This window comes from Marmota monax, unplaced genomic scaffold (genome assembly GCF_021218885.2).
Source record: "Marmota monax isolate L192 unplaced genomic scaffold, Marmota_monax_Labrador192_F-V1.1 WCK01_AAM20220418_F8-fsc00193, whole genome shotgun sequence".
NCBI lineage: Eukaryota > Metazoa > Chordata > Mammalia > Rodentia > Sciuridae > Marmota > Marmota monax.
Window position 1 is genome coordinate 4,458,796 of NW_026695203.1, and position 14,407 is coordinate 4,473,202.

At 54.1% G+C, this 14,407-nt stretch overlaps 1 long non-coding RNA gene across 1 annotated transcript; it reads right to left on the reverse strand.

Annotated features, from left to right (window-relative positions):
- Positions 1 to 776: 776 nt before the first annotated feature.
- Positions 777 to 4,684, reverse strand: LOC124083200 (uncharacterized). Its single transcript, XR_006848686.2, has 3 exons — positions 4,374 to 4,684; positions 3,368 to 3,924; positions 777 to 1,992 (listed from the first exon to the last, which is right to left on the reverse strand). It is a non-coding gene; the product is annotated as an uncharacterized LOC124083200 (long non-coding RNA).
- Between the last annotated feature and the right edge of the window lie 9,723 nt (positions 4,685 to 14,407).

Genomic DNA, 14,407 nt, shown 5'->3' on the forward strand with positions numbered 1-14,407 from the left:
CTGCAGCCACTTCTCTGGGAGGAGACCCCAGTGGCCACCACCAGGCTGGAGCAGCACCTCCCTCCTCCCCGTAGCCTTGGGGCCTTCCTGCAGACTCTTTCCCGACAGTCAGGCAGCCTGAGCTCTCGGCCCAGATCATGCTGATTGTAAGTTAAATTGTGTCCCTTAAAGAACATGTGGAAGCCCTTCCTCTGTGTCTGTGAGTGTCACTTATTTGGTGGTTTTGTTTTGTGGTATTTGTTTTGTTTTGCTCCTGGTGCCGAGGACGGGACCCAGGCCTGCAGCCTGCTGAGGGCTGTCACGACCACTGAACTGTATCCCCTGCCCCTCGTATTGGGAGATGGCCTTTCAGAGGTGGTCATGGTAAGAGGAGGTCGTACTTGATGGCAGTGGATTTAATCCAGTATGACCGGTGTCCTTCAAAACAGGCACAGGCACAAACGCACAGAGAGAGCCCTGTTCAGACATGGAGGCAGAGGTGGGAGCTTCAGGGGGAGGGAAGGACCCTCCCTGGATCCCTCAGAGGGAGCCCAGCTCTGCCCGCACCGTGATTTCACATGTGGGAGAGTCAGCTTCTGTTGTTGTTTTTTCCTAATTTTTTTTTTTTAGTTGTCAATGGATCATTTATTTATTTATTTACATGCGGTGCTGATGATGGAACCTGGGGCCTCCCACATGCCAGCAAGCGCTGTGCCCCTGAGCCCCCCTCCCCAGGTCTGTTGTTTGCAGCCCCCTGTTTGCAGCCCTGGGATGCAGCTGCCCCCTCCCCTCCCTGCCTTTGTCCAGGGGCCCCTGCCTGGAACACCCTCTTCTCTCCTCCGCACCAGGGCTGCCAGGTCCAGGAGGCCCCACCCAATCTCACCCTGAGGCTCCGCTCCCTGGCCCCAGCCCTGGGCCCTCTCTGGTCTGCCTCCCTTGATCTGTCTCCAGGTCCCACCAGGCTCCAGGAAAGGATTCAAGGCAATAGCTGCCCCGTGGTTTGCTGAGCGGCTTGTTCCTGTTGAACTTTTTCAAGTCTGACTTGATTGCCTGGACTCCAAGCCAAGCAGTCTCGGACCCCAGACCCCAGCAAGCCCCCCTAGGTACAAGACCATGTCACCCAGCTGTCCTCGAGGGACCTCGGTTCTCCTGACTCTAGGTAGTCGTACCTGGTGCTTCTCCTCCACGGATCCCAGGAGACACTGGTCTTTAAGGACACCCCCTGTCATTTAACTGGCCATCGGGTCATGTAGATGAAAGCAAAAGTTATGAAAATGACAAGGGGCTGCAGGAAGGTTGGACGAATCCTCAAGTTTAACCACCCAGGCCTCAAAGCCCCCGAGTCCTTCAACAGCTCCCAATAGGAAAGAAAGAAATCTATTTCAGATCTTGCCATGTAAGAGTTATGCACAGAAAGGGGTCACAAGGACCCTCCCACTGTGCTTCCAAGGCAGTTGCCACTCAGTATTCCAACAGCCGCCTCTGGTCACCATGAGCTTCGAGCTCCGTGTTAATCTGGACAGAGGAGCTCATCTCCAGCCAAGGCCAGAGAGTTACCACAGTCTCTTGACGTGCCGTGTAATTGGAGACGGCTTTCTCGGGAGCAGTTTGTGTGATGGGCTGTCTGGAGGCCAGCTGTGTCCTGGATGTGCCCAGTGGTCCCTTGTGGCCTGGGGGGGCGGGTGTCGTTCTGATCTGAGATGCAGGAGCCACCAGTGGCATAGTGACAGTCCCCATTACAGGATCCAGAGGAATCTCAGCAGCCCTCCACTCTAATCCCTCTGGGTTAATGAGGAAGACACCGAGTCCAGAGACCAAGGGGGACTCGGTCAAGGTCAAGGCCATCAGCTGTCAGTTTCTGCTAAGTTCACTGATCATGCCTCTTCCCGAAGCCATCGGGCCCTGGACGCTGTCACCTGGCCACCCTACCTCCCAGCCACCCCAGCCCTGTCCACCGTGACAGGCCTCCTTGTGTGCACAAGATGCCACTGTATGCGGTTCTTGATTTAAGACCTGGAGGAGGAAGTACATGAAACAGCAGTTTGTAAAATGCAGAGCCATCTGAAAGCATGAACTTCTTATTTATTTATTCTCCTTATATCTGTACACAACGTTGGGATTTGTTGTCACATGTTTGTATGTGCACACAAAGTGACAGTGTAATTTGGCCAATGTCAATCCCCAGTACCTTGGGATTTTTATATCACTGTCCCATTCCACAAGTCAGACGAGCCTACACAATGGCAAGGACACAAGTCCCCCCAGGAAATGACATGCTCTGCTTCCTCGTGCTACGAGGGTGGGTGTCTCGGAGGCCACAAGGCAGGAGGAGGGTCAGGCTGGGGTGGGGAGAGGGGGAGGCTCGGCCCAGGTGTCTAGGACCCAGGTGACCCTCTGGGTTTAGGACTGGGTGGATGTCGTGGCCTGGTCCCAGGGTCAGGCTGGCTTTATCTGTGCAGTTGTTACCTCCCTATGCAGGAAAGGAGTCTTTGGGGATCCTCATGGAAGGACAGTCCCCAGCTTCAAGCAAACCCATCCCCACGTTTGCTGGTGGGGCCTCAGAGACTGGCCTGTGTCCTTCCAGCCTGTCAGCAGCGGGTGCTTAGGAAGGAAGGGCCCCATGGGGCTCACTGTGCGGCCGTGGGCTCTGAGGACAGAGGGAACCACCCAGCTCTGAGGGGCTATTCCCAGTGACAACCCCCCACCAGGGTGACCTGTGTCCTTAACAAAATGGAAGCTGCCATGTCCCCAAGCAGACGTTGTGTGTCATCCAGAGGAAGACCCTGCAAGCCTGGGAGTGTCGCCTTCCAATGAGGCCTAAGGTGCGAGGCCTGATGACAGGGCCACACTCTGGTTTGATTCCTCGTGGTGTGAGCCTCATACGCACACACACCTGCACGGCGCAGGTCGGCACCCTGTGTGGCTGGTCGCTGCAGTCGGGATGGGGTAGACACAAGATGCGTGGGGCTCCTGTCCACCTGACAGGGCAGACTATTCACAGCTTCCCTTTCTCTATGAGTAGAGTGCACTCTAAAATAGCAGTGAAGTAGAGCATAGCAAATGCATAAGCCAGCAACATGGCTGTGTTCCCTTTCTGTAACAAAAATACCTGAGATAATTGACTTATGAAGAGAAAAGGTTCTGGAGGTTCCAGAGGTCGATTGGTTGGCTCTGCTGCTTTTAGCCTGTGGTAAGGCAGCACATCGCCGTGGGAGGGTGAGGCAGAGCCAAACTGCTATCCCATAGCCCGGGAGCAAGAAAGAGGAAGAGACTGAGGTCCCATTATCCCCTTCAAGAGCACACCCTCAGTGACCTTCCCCTAGGCTCCACCTCTTAAATTCCCGCTGCCTTCCGATGGCACCAGGGCTGGGGACATGGGGACACTTACCGGAACCACAGCAGTATTTGGGCTGTGCACACCTTTTGATGTGTGGCAGAGCTGCAGGTTAGCTCACGCAGCCGCACACAGTCCAGCGGGTGAGGCCTTGTGCTAGGACGTCACTGTGGCCACAGGGTACTGGGCAGGGCGTCCCAGCCTCCTGATCCTGGGGCTCTCTGTGCCTCTGCTTATCTTACTGCCTCTGTTGTGCCTGTGCCTTTTCTTGTACACTCGCTCACACTCCCTTTCCTTCTGCAAATCACGTGATTCATTAAAACTGCAGCTCGGCTCAGAAGGGGGGCGCAGCCCAGAGGGAGAACACGGTGGGGAAACGGGCTCATGTTTCCTCCTAGTTTTGTTCTCGTCTTGGTTTGAAGGATCTCTCGGCTTCTTCAGAGGCAAGTACTCATATGTGGTTAATTATTCAACCAAAACGCACGCACTGCCTGAGTCGTTCCCACGTGGCCAGCAGGTCTGTGCCGGTTCCCAGGAGGACGTGAGGAAAACAGTGCAGGTCCTACCCGCGCCCATCAGCCACCGTCACCGTGAAAAACGCCGTGATCGACCTAAGAAGAGGAAGGGTTTCTCCTGGGTCGCAGTTCGGGGGGTTCCAGTGCCTGATCGGGTGGACCGGTTCATTTGAGGCCACGGTGGGGTGCTCGATAGCAATGGCGGGGGGTGGGGACAAAGCCAGGAGAAACTGCCCAGCTCATGGCCAGGGAGCCAGGGCGAGGAGCAGCCTGGGAGCGTCCTCTCAAGGGACACCCCAACCTACAGCCAGAGGCCCTCGGCCCCACCTCCCAGAGGCACCCCCCAGAGGCAGCACCATCTCCCCGTAGCACCGAGCCAGGACGTTTGGGGACACTAAGGTCCAAACCCTCGACCCACTGCACAGAGGAGAGCAGACGGGCTCTCGGCCAGCGCCCAGCCCATTCCCAGCTGGTCACTACAGCCCTAACGCTCCTCGCCCGCCCCTGACGGCGGCTGTGCCGGCAGCTTGAGATCCCCTTCTGACCTCCACACGTTCCTCAGGGGTAGATGTTGTCACAGATGAAAACACGGAACTCGGGACACTAAACACCGTAGCCGGGCCAGCCAGATGCATGGCAGAGCCAGGAGCTCCACCCTCTCTGCTGGCCCAAAGCGGATGCCCAGCTTGGAGCTTTAGGGACAGCGCGGCCAGCGGAGGGCTCTAGACCACGGACTCCAAGCCCAAGCAACCCCTGCGCTGCCTGGAACCACAGCAGACTCCCAGGGCCGGCTCCGGGGACGGCCACCGCTGAGCTGTCTCCGTCATTCCCCCAGCACCCACGCACAGTACCGCCCCTTCCCACCCTCCAGATCCTCTCATGACCCCGTGCCCCCTCAGCCACCATGCCCTGTCTCTGGGCCCCTGCAGAGTTCTCCCAGCCTTCCTGTCTCCCAGGTTTCTCCTGATGCCTCCTTGCAGCCCCTCCTCCAATTGCTAGATCTTACCCCTAAAAGCTCTTGTCCCAACAACAGCCTTTGTGCTTTCTCTGCCACTCCTCTCTGGCCTCATCTCCCTCCCCTCATCTCTCTTTTGGCCAATCCAATGCCTGTGGCTCTGACGTGCCCGATTCCCGCTACCTCAGGGCCTTTGCACTGGTGGTCTCTGCCTGGAGGATTCTTTTTTCTCGCTACCTGGATGTTTTACTTTCCCCTTTCCTTCAACTGTCCTCTCAAAGAACTCTTCTCAGTGAGCCTTTCCCAGACCACTATTTTAAAATAGAAATAGAGCCAGGTGTAGTGCCATGTATCTAAGCCCCAGGTATTTGGGAGGCTGAGGCAAGAGGGTCCCTTGAGCCCAGGGTTCCAGAGCAACCTCAACAGCAGAGCAAGACCCTGTCTGAGAAAGAAAAGGAAAGAAAGGAAGGAAGAGGGCATAGAAAATATAAATGCCCTCTTCTAACATCCCCTACGTCCCCTCTTTGCTTATTTCTCGGTGTGGCCCCTGTCGCTGCCTAATGCACTAGAACTTACCTACAGGACTGCTCCACTGAGGCCCACCCCAAGGGCAGAGCTGTGTGCACATCTTGTCCATCTGTTGCTGCAGGATCTAGTAAGTGCCCCGTCTTCAGGCGGTGCTTAATAAATGTTTATGAATGACAGCGGCGCAGCCCAAGAGCTACAGAGGGTGAAGGAAGGAGGAAGGCCCAAGCTGAGCTCTGCAGGGAGGAGTTCAGTGCCAAAGCTTCATAAGGGGGCTGGAGCTGTCTGAGGCCAGGCCAAGGCCAAGCAGTAACACCCAAATTGGGACAAAGAGTCAATAAGCCTCGTGAAACCTTAAGAACATTTTTTCAGAGCTCCACTGTCAGGTGGGTGGGAGGACGAGCACGGGACAGGCCAGTGAGTGCTGTGGGGTTTGCAGTCCAGTCAGGGGGCCAGGGCTCAGGCTCCTGGCTTCTGGGCACTGCAGTAAATAATCAGTTCTTGCCCAAAGCTTCCTTTGGTAGCAAACCTCTTCTCTTGGCCTGATCCAGAAGGTGGGTGTGACTCAAGGGAGGGCTACAAGTCCTGATTTTCTGACGCAGCGTCGCACGTATTTAAGGAAGACTTGAAGAAGAAACAGAGATGTCCAGATTGATAGTCACGACGGGCCGTGCTCCTGACTCCAGACCTGGTGTCAGGCACCGCGTGAGGACCGCTCCATCCCCATGAAGCTGGGGCAGAGCTGCTGGACGCAGAGGGACGGCAGGCACTTCTCAACCTCAGCTCAACCCTGGAAGCTCCAGCCCAAAGCACAGATCCACCTTCAGGAGGGGAGAGTGGGGCGGGGTGTGTTCAAAGCCTTCTCCAAAATAGTGCTCCCATCATGAGTGTCCCCGCCGCCCCCTGCCGCCCTCCCTCCCTCACGTCCACACCCACCTTGCTTTGGCCAGATTCACTCACTCAGGATTTTCGGAATGCCCCGGGGAGAACAGTGTGTAGACAGAGAAACTGGGGGACTCAACAACTTGGTGTGTTCTGGAAATTGCAGCATTTGGTTGGAGGGGGGACCTAGAGATATGGGGTGGGTTCAGGAGGGAGGACTGCAAGGTCCTGCAGACATGGGTGGACCTAGCCCCATCGCTGGTCAGCGGTGCTTCCGGCAGGTTCCGTAGCCATCTCATCTCTATTCTATCTGTAGAGAAAATGATACCACCCTGCAGGTATTTCAGATGAGACCCGGATGAGGTCGAGCGGGAGAGAGCAGCACTGAGCAGAGGGTAGATGCTCCACCCACAGCAGCGGCCGGGTGGTGGTCAGGAGGGTCTTCTATTCTGCTCCAGGTGTGCAGGTTCTGTCTGGCTGGTGGCAGGAGTCAGGGGAAGATCTCAGCTGGAGAACAGCAGGTGCCATCGTTAATCCCATTTGACAAATGATAAGACTCAGGCACAGAGAGTTGAAGTAACTTGCAGTAGGTGGCAGAGCTGCATAAAACTCCAGCTCCTAAGCACCATTGTGACTACTCTTCCTCCAGCTGAGGAAAAGCCCTGGCCACGGTGGAAGAGCCCATGATACCCAAAGGGGAAACCGGACTTGGCTTTGCTTTCGACGTATCAGTGCAGGTGCTGAGGAAAGACTCGTGTAGGTACCTGCGTATTCCTCAGGGGACTTCTTTACAAAAAGACTGCTCCTCCAGCTCTCTCCCTGGCTGGCTGGGCCACTGTCAGGACTCCTATCCAAGGGCTTTGCAAAATGGCAGGTGTCAGGTTCACCCATTCCCTGGGCTTGTGGCTTGGGAGAGGAAGGGCCAGCGCCAATCAGCCCCACGTCCTGTCCTGCAGTGTAGAGGAATCGGGGGATCCCAGGAGGAGGAGGTGCCTGTGTTGGGGCTCAGAAATGCTCACTGGAGCACATAGGCATAGTGTCAGCGTTGGGAAAGCAGAACACCGAGTCCTACAGGTGGGAAGGCAGGAGTGTGTCCTTCCCAGCGGCCATGGCTGTGGTGACTGTGGTGGCCATATGTCAGGTGCACTGTGCATACTCCAGCCAGACAGGATTTCACGTAGGAACTGGTTATACCGATGACTGAATGATGGGAAGCCCAGAGGCGATGGGGAAAGCCAGAGATGGGCCAGGGTCCGAGTCCCTACCAGACCTGGTTGCACCAGATGGGCTTGGGCCAAAGGCGGCCCCTTTACAAGTTCTTCAGAATTGAAGATGGCAGAGCACGCCACGAGGCAGGGCCCTTACAGGTCTTCCTCCCCACTGATCTCATTTTGTGTTTGTTGCTTTACTTTGAAACAACGTCAAGCACAGAGAAGAGCTGCCCATGCTGTGTCTTTAGCAGGGAATCAGGTGCTGAGATGTCACCTCCCAGGAAACCTCAGTGGTTTAGGGGACAACAGGAGCAGCCATGGGATGCTGTGGGGTTTAGCTGCACCCTGACAGGCTGTACCTTTGGATTTGGCCCGTCTCCAACGAAGTTCCTTTGATGGCGTGATGAGAGTGGTGACGGGCTTCCCCTGCCCTTAGCCTGGGTAACTAGCAGGGTTTCACAGAGAGCTTCTTGGGGAGTACTGGGCTTTTGACATATTCCCTTAAGACAGTAGGAACTCGGGGTGTCCTATCTTATCTGGTGAGATGTGGTCCATTACTACAGCTATTTCAATTCCCAGATTGCCCCCATTTGGCCAGGGGACTCCCTTCACCTGGACTCTGTCTCTGTCCGTCTCCATCATCCTTCAAGCACCTGCTCCTTTTCTGGAGTGCACAGGACCCCCAACCTCAGCTTGCGCTTTCCCCCCCACCCTCCAACCATCGTGTCTCCAAGAATCCTCGTTCTTCTGGGTGGGAAAATGGCGTGTGGAATCCAAGAGCCAGCACCAGACCTGCATTTGTTATGGGTGTCACTCCTCCTCCCTTTTGTGATGTCCCCTCTGAGGCCCACTCTGGATGACTATGGCCCTCACCTGGCCCTGGGCAGGGGTGCCACTGTGCTCAGAGCCCTCCCCATGGTGTTTGGACCGAGCTGCTCAGGGGAGGGAAGGAGGAGGGCAGTGCCTGAACGTGGATTCAGAAAACATGAGCTGTGTTTCACCTAAGGGGGCAAACTGCAATGGGAAAGGCTATCCATGAACTCCCCATCTGATAATCCACTCTTCAGAGTCAGGACTGGATGAAGACTCCTGTAAAACAGGGTCCAGCTCAGATGTCCATCAATAAGAGGAGGAATACAAAAACCAACTGTGGTATAGTCAGGCACTGCGCAATCACTCACTAAGAGTAGAAAAGATTCCTGATTCCTGCAATGAATAGACGATGCCCACAAAAATTATGATGAGCCACAGAGACCAGACACAAGAGGATGCATCTGTGTCTTTCCCATGAAGTTCTAAAGTCAGCAAAACTATGGTGGAGAAAAACCTCAGAAAAGGGATTGCCTCTGAGCCGTGGGGGAGGGGATTTAGGGGAAGGAGTGTGAGGGAACTTTCTCCGGGTGACAACGGGTGTCTACAGGCAGGTGAGTGCAAGCAGCAAATTCAGCAAAGCTACACTGGAGACTTGGATCTTCCGTTGTAGGAAAACTTTACATCAAAAGAAGTCAACAAGCTCTAGACCCTAGTAAGTGAATATGCACACTCACATATTTGGGGGTGTGTGCTGGTGTCTGTAATTTACTTTGAAAAGCATCAGAACAGATGGGCTGATGGTGGAATCCATGGGTGGATCTGGATAAAGGAAGCACAGTCAAGTGCTCATGTAGAATCCAGAGGTGCTCTGTGTTCACTCAGGTGTTCACCTTACAATTATTCCAACTTTGCTCTGCATCTGACATTTTAGAAAAATAAAATGTTGGGGTGGGGAACAGTCCTGAGAGCCCACCCTTTCCCTAGAGGATGCCAGTGCTGATTGCCGGCCACGCCGTCCCCAAGTCCGGCTTCCCGTCTCTCCCTCTTCAGCAGGGACTGGGCGCCCTGCAGGGTGGCTCTGCTGCCTCCTCAGGTGCTCTGCCCTCTCCTGCCTCCCTCCTTGCGTTATGGTCATCTCCAAGGGCGGCTTCACTTTCCCACACGGGGCTTCCTCACCATCTGTAAGAGAGAACAAACTTTTCCTACTCTCCACCTCACAATCCAGACAGAACACTTCGAGACCTGATGTGTGCCAGTGTTTCCCCCACACAGGCTGGACACCCGCCGGGGTCCTCTAACTCGGTTCATTCTGGCGCCAGATCCTGCAGGGAAGGGCTCATCCCACGACACTGCTGCCACTTCAGTCACAGGTTACAAGTAGAGGTTGTCACCGAGGCTTCTGATTGACAGGCTATAATTGAGGTTTCCTCTACCCGCTCCTTGGGCTCATTAATTCCCCACCCTCCTGGCACGTCTGTGTGCACTAGCCCAGAAGTTCATCCAGGCTCATTGTCCAGGAACGTGCTTGCCCCCCAGCTCCTGTCCCTGTCCTGGAGATTGGTGGGGGACAGAAAGTTCCAACCTTCCACTCTAATCACTTGGGCTTCTGGTGACAGGTCCATCCTGAGGTGAGGACGGGTCCCACCCTAAGTCGGCTCATTAGCATAAGCTCAGGCGCAGCATAAAGGGGCTCATTAGGAATAACAGGAGACACCACTGGAGACGTTCCCAGGGCTCTTGGAGTGCTGGGCTGGAGCTGGAGACCTAGACCAAGGACATTTCTCATTAGCCACTCTATCGAGAAGCCAGACAGCACTCCCACACTCTCCAGTCAGCTCCCGTGCCTCTGTTGAAGAGGGGTGAGTGGGAGAGGAGACACTTGTTAAGCACCAGTTATGCACTGAGCTTTGTGCTGGGCTCCTAACCAACGAGGAACTTTGTCCCTGTGGGAGGGTGCTGTGGCTGGGAGCACGCACAGGCAGTGACTCTGTGGGTCTACGGCTGCAGAGTTCATGCCTGCCTGCCAGCTCTGGCTCGGGATGCCAGCACGGTGACACCTTAAGGTGCCGCAGAGCAAGGCCATCTGCAGAGCCAAAGTGGCCATGGAGGTCCCTGGTCACTAGTTCCTGGTGATCATGCTGGAAGGATTTCACGCCGCTCAGTGGGAGGCCTGAGTTTATTAGAAGGGACAGGGACAGGGGGAAAGGGAGAGAGGGGGTCCTCAGCGAGAGGAGGACAGCATGTCCTGCTTGCCCTCCAGTTTTATTGGGATCCCAGGGAAATTTCCAGAGAGTCCGCCCCAGATCCAAGCCTTGGCTTTTGACTGACAGCAGGATGACCTCAGACTTTCAAGTCCACTGTGCCTGGTCTTACCCTGGAGCATGTTCTTGTCGTCCCCTTGGGTGGCACTTAATTGGTCCCAAAGCTTTCCTGGTCACTGTTCCATCACCATCCCCCCCCCTCCTCATCTTTCAGCCCCTACTCACCATGAAACAGCCTCACTTCAATAGCTGAAATGTCAGTTCTCACGAAGCAGCTAGTGCTCGGGCCGGTGGCCTCAGTGTCTGCACAGCCCAGCACGGGACTTCACTTGTGCCCACAGTGAGAGGGAGCGAGGACCCACTCTGTCTCCCTGCTGTTCCTCTTCCTCCCCTCACTAGCCACGGTTTTAGACCCCTCCAAGGCTGGAGCAGGGCCGGAGGGAGAAGAGGCCTCTCTGATTTGGTTCCATCTGGAAATAGACTCAAAGCTGGCAGGCCGGGGCCTACGGAAGTGCTTGGGGTACAAGTCACGAGGAGGAGGGTGCAGCCGAGGGGGAGGGAGGCTGTAAGGAGGCCTTGGTGGAGACTGCAGGGTGCCCTTCAGAACTACCTCAAATGCGGCTGGATGTTGAACCCCTACATTGACCAGTCTCTGGGTGTGGCTGACCTTGGAGAGGGACCAAGACCTTGGGTGAGGCAGCTGTCTTTGGCTGAGGACGATCTCCAGAGTCTGACTCACAACTCACGTGCCAGGCATCAGCAGCAACCTCCCAGCAGCTGGATATATGGGTGCTTGGCCCTGGGGGGAGGGAGCCGCCAGCATCCACAGCACCCACTGTGTGAGACAAGAGCCAGAAGAGGTTCGAGTTGACGGGGGTCACCCCAAAGAGATGTTGATGCTCAGGGATCAACATTCAGGGAATGCAGGATGCCTTGAGGGTTTGGGAACTCTGCGGATGGGAAAATCCAAGTGCATTTCTCTCCATTGGACATATGTTGGTGGCCCCTCCCAGCTCCAGTGTCCAACTGTCACCTTCCAGGGGTGGATGAAATGGTGCCCTCTCTGCTGCTTCAAACCCCAGAGGACAAATCTCAAGTCAAGTGGCATCCCAAGCCCCTCTCATGGGATAAACACTCTTTCACAGGAGGGGGTGTGGAGGCTTGACTTGGGGTAACTCTGAAGGGCCCCCCTAGCTCCAGAGCATCCCACAGGATCAGCTGAGGTTCACTGGGTGCCCTACTGTCCACCCTCTACCCCTGCCTGGTGCCCCTAAGATTCTCAGAGCCTGGGCAGCTGTCACCAAAAACGTTCTCTTCACCTTTCACATCCTGAAGATGATTTGAGCGAACAGCCCCTAAGCTGTCTGGGGACCACCTCCTTTGCAGACCTCGTGTTTCTGCTGGGAATGGCCCGCTCCACTCTGCTCTCAGCCTTGAAGGATTTTAGCCTGAGTTGAGGCACAAAGTCCCTCCGGAGCCTTCTGACCGGCCAACTTTCAGGGAGAGTTCTGGCCCCTGTTTCAGACAGAGAAAAACTGGGATAGGAGGAGAGGACATCAAACCGTCAGGGTAGGAGGGGCTTGCCTCATGCCCACCACCTGCTTCGTTTCTAAAACAGTTCTGCAAGGAGCCGCTGCTGTTTCCAGGAGAAAACAGACTCCGAGGTAAAATAAGTTGCCCCAGTCCAGACGGGCACGTCAGAGCAGCGGTGGGCTGAAGCTCAGCCATGCTCTTTGTGCTACACCAACCCTGCTTCTTCCACAGGAAAAACCCAGGATTTGCAAGATACTGGGCAAGATGCTTGGAAGATTCGAAAACAAAGTGTGAGCTTTGCCAATAAGTAGCTTGCTCCCTGGTAGGGGAGGAAGCCAGGCGAACATTGTGGTAACTATAGAAATGAGGGAACACCATGTCTGAGAGGACGTTCAGGGTGCCAGGGAATGAACTCCTCCATTACGGGAAAAAATCAAGGAAAGCTTCATGAGCTCTCAGCTTAGGACACAGCAATTGCAGACGGCTGGCCCCAGTGTCCCTGGGTCCTTCGTCCTCAGATTCAGCCAATGGTGGATTGAAAATGCTTTTGAAAATTGCATCTGTAGGCTAGGTGCAGAGGTGCATGCCCGTGATCCCAGAGGCTCGCGAGGCTGAGGTAGGAGGATCGCGAGTTCAAAGCCAGCCTCAGCAACAGCGAGGTACTAAGCTACTCAGTGAGGCCCTGTCTCTAAATACAATATAAAATAGGACTGGGGGATGTGGCATAGTGCTCAAGTGCCCCTGAGTTCAATCCCGCAAAAAATTTGCATCTGTACTGAACATATATAGACATTTTTCCTGTCATTACTCCCTAAATAATGAGCATAACAGCAACTTACATAGCATTTGCATTGCATTATATTTTATAAGTAATCTAGAGATGATTTTTATGTGAAGGGGAGGGAGTGTGTAGTTTATTAATGCTAAGAGTATACCGTGGCTGGCTTTCTTTCTTTCTTTCTTTCTACCAGGGAGTGAACCCAGAAGCACTTAAGCACTGAGCAACATCTCTAGCCCTTTTTTTTAATACTTATTTAGAGACGGGTCTTGCTGAGTTACTTAAGGCCTCTCTAAGTTGCTGAGGCTGGCTTTGAACACATGATCCTCCTGCCTCAGCCTCCCAAGTTGCTGGAACTACAGACCTGCATCACCATGCCTGGCAGTGCACCGTTTTTAAATAAGGGATTTGAGCATTTGTGGATTTTGTTATTACTGAGGGTCCCGGAACCCATGTATGTGGACATTAGCAGATGGGAGGTTTTGATGAACTTCTGAATGAAAGAGGAAAGAATTCTGAATTTAAAGACATGATGAGCAAGACCACTGAAGACTTCAACTCTACGAACACAAGCAGAGATTCTGGGTTAAAATAATCAGAAAACAGTAAACCAAGCACAGTGGCATGCACCTATAATCCCAGGAACCCAGGAGGCCAAGGCAGGAGGATTGCAAGTTCAAGGCAGCCTCAGCAACTTAGTGAGACCTGTCTCAAAATACAACATTAAAAGGACTGGGATGTGGTGAAGTGCCTCTGGGTTCCATCCCCAGTACCATGAGTTAATAATTAAATTAATAAATCATATGAAATGGTTTTGGTAGGCAACTAAAGGAAGGAAAGAGAAATCTCTCAGTATTAGGAGCAAAGAGATCACCCAGAACTGGGCAGATAAAGGTGGAAACTGACCCTGCAGGGAGGCCAGAGGGAGGCCAGAGGGAGGCCACGGCTGCTAAGGGAAGGTCGTGATGCCGACCCGGGAACCCCTGCATTTCCCAGCAGCACTCAGTGGTCACTTGCAATTAGAAGTCTGTCTCCCCCAGCTCAGGAAGGTCCTTTCTAGTTTCCTCTGTCCTCTAGTTTCTCTCCCCTCTTGTCTGCACTTCCTACGTGTTCAGCCACGTGAACTTGGAGGATCCACGTCACTGATCTCGCCATCTCCGATCTCTGCCTTTGTTGGAACCTGGCTTCAGATCTTCATCTCAACAAATCCCAGCGCCTTTCACTGAAATGAAAAACTCCACGGTAACAGCAATCAGATGTTATCTCTTTAAAGAAACAAAGGCTGAGGCGCATGTCTGAAATCCCAGCAGCTTGGGAGGCTGAGGCAGGAGGATCATGAGTTCAAAGCCAGCCTGAGCAAGGCCCTAAGCAATTTGGTAAGGCCCTGGCTCTAAATGAGCCACCAAAAGGTCTGGGGATGTGGCCCCATGGTTAAGTGCCCCTGGGTTCTATCCCCAGTGCCAAAATAATAAATAACTAACTAAGCCCTAACAAAGTCATTGAAATAAGAGAGGCAGTCTCAGTAAATTCTAGATAGACCAAGAATTATACACAGTGAAAGAGTCAAGATTTTCTTTTGACAATATAATCATCCACCTGGGAAACAAATTAAAATTGACTG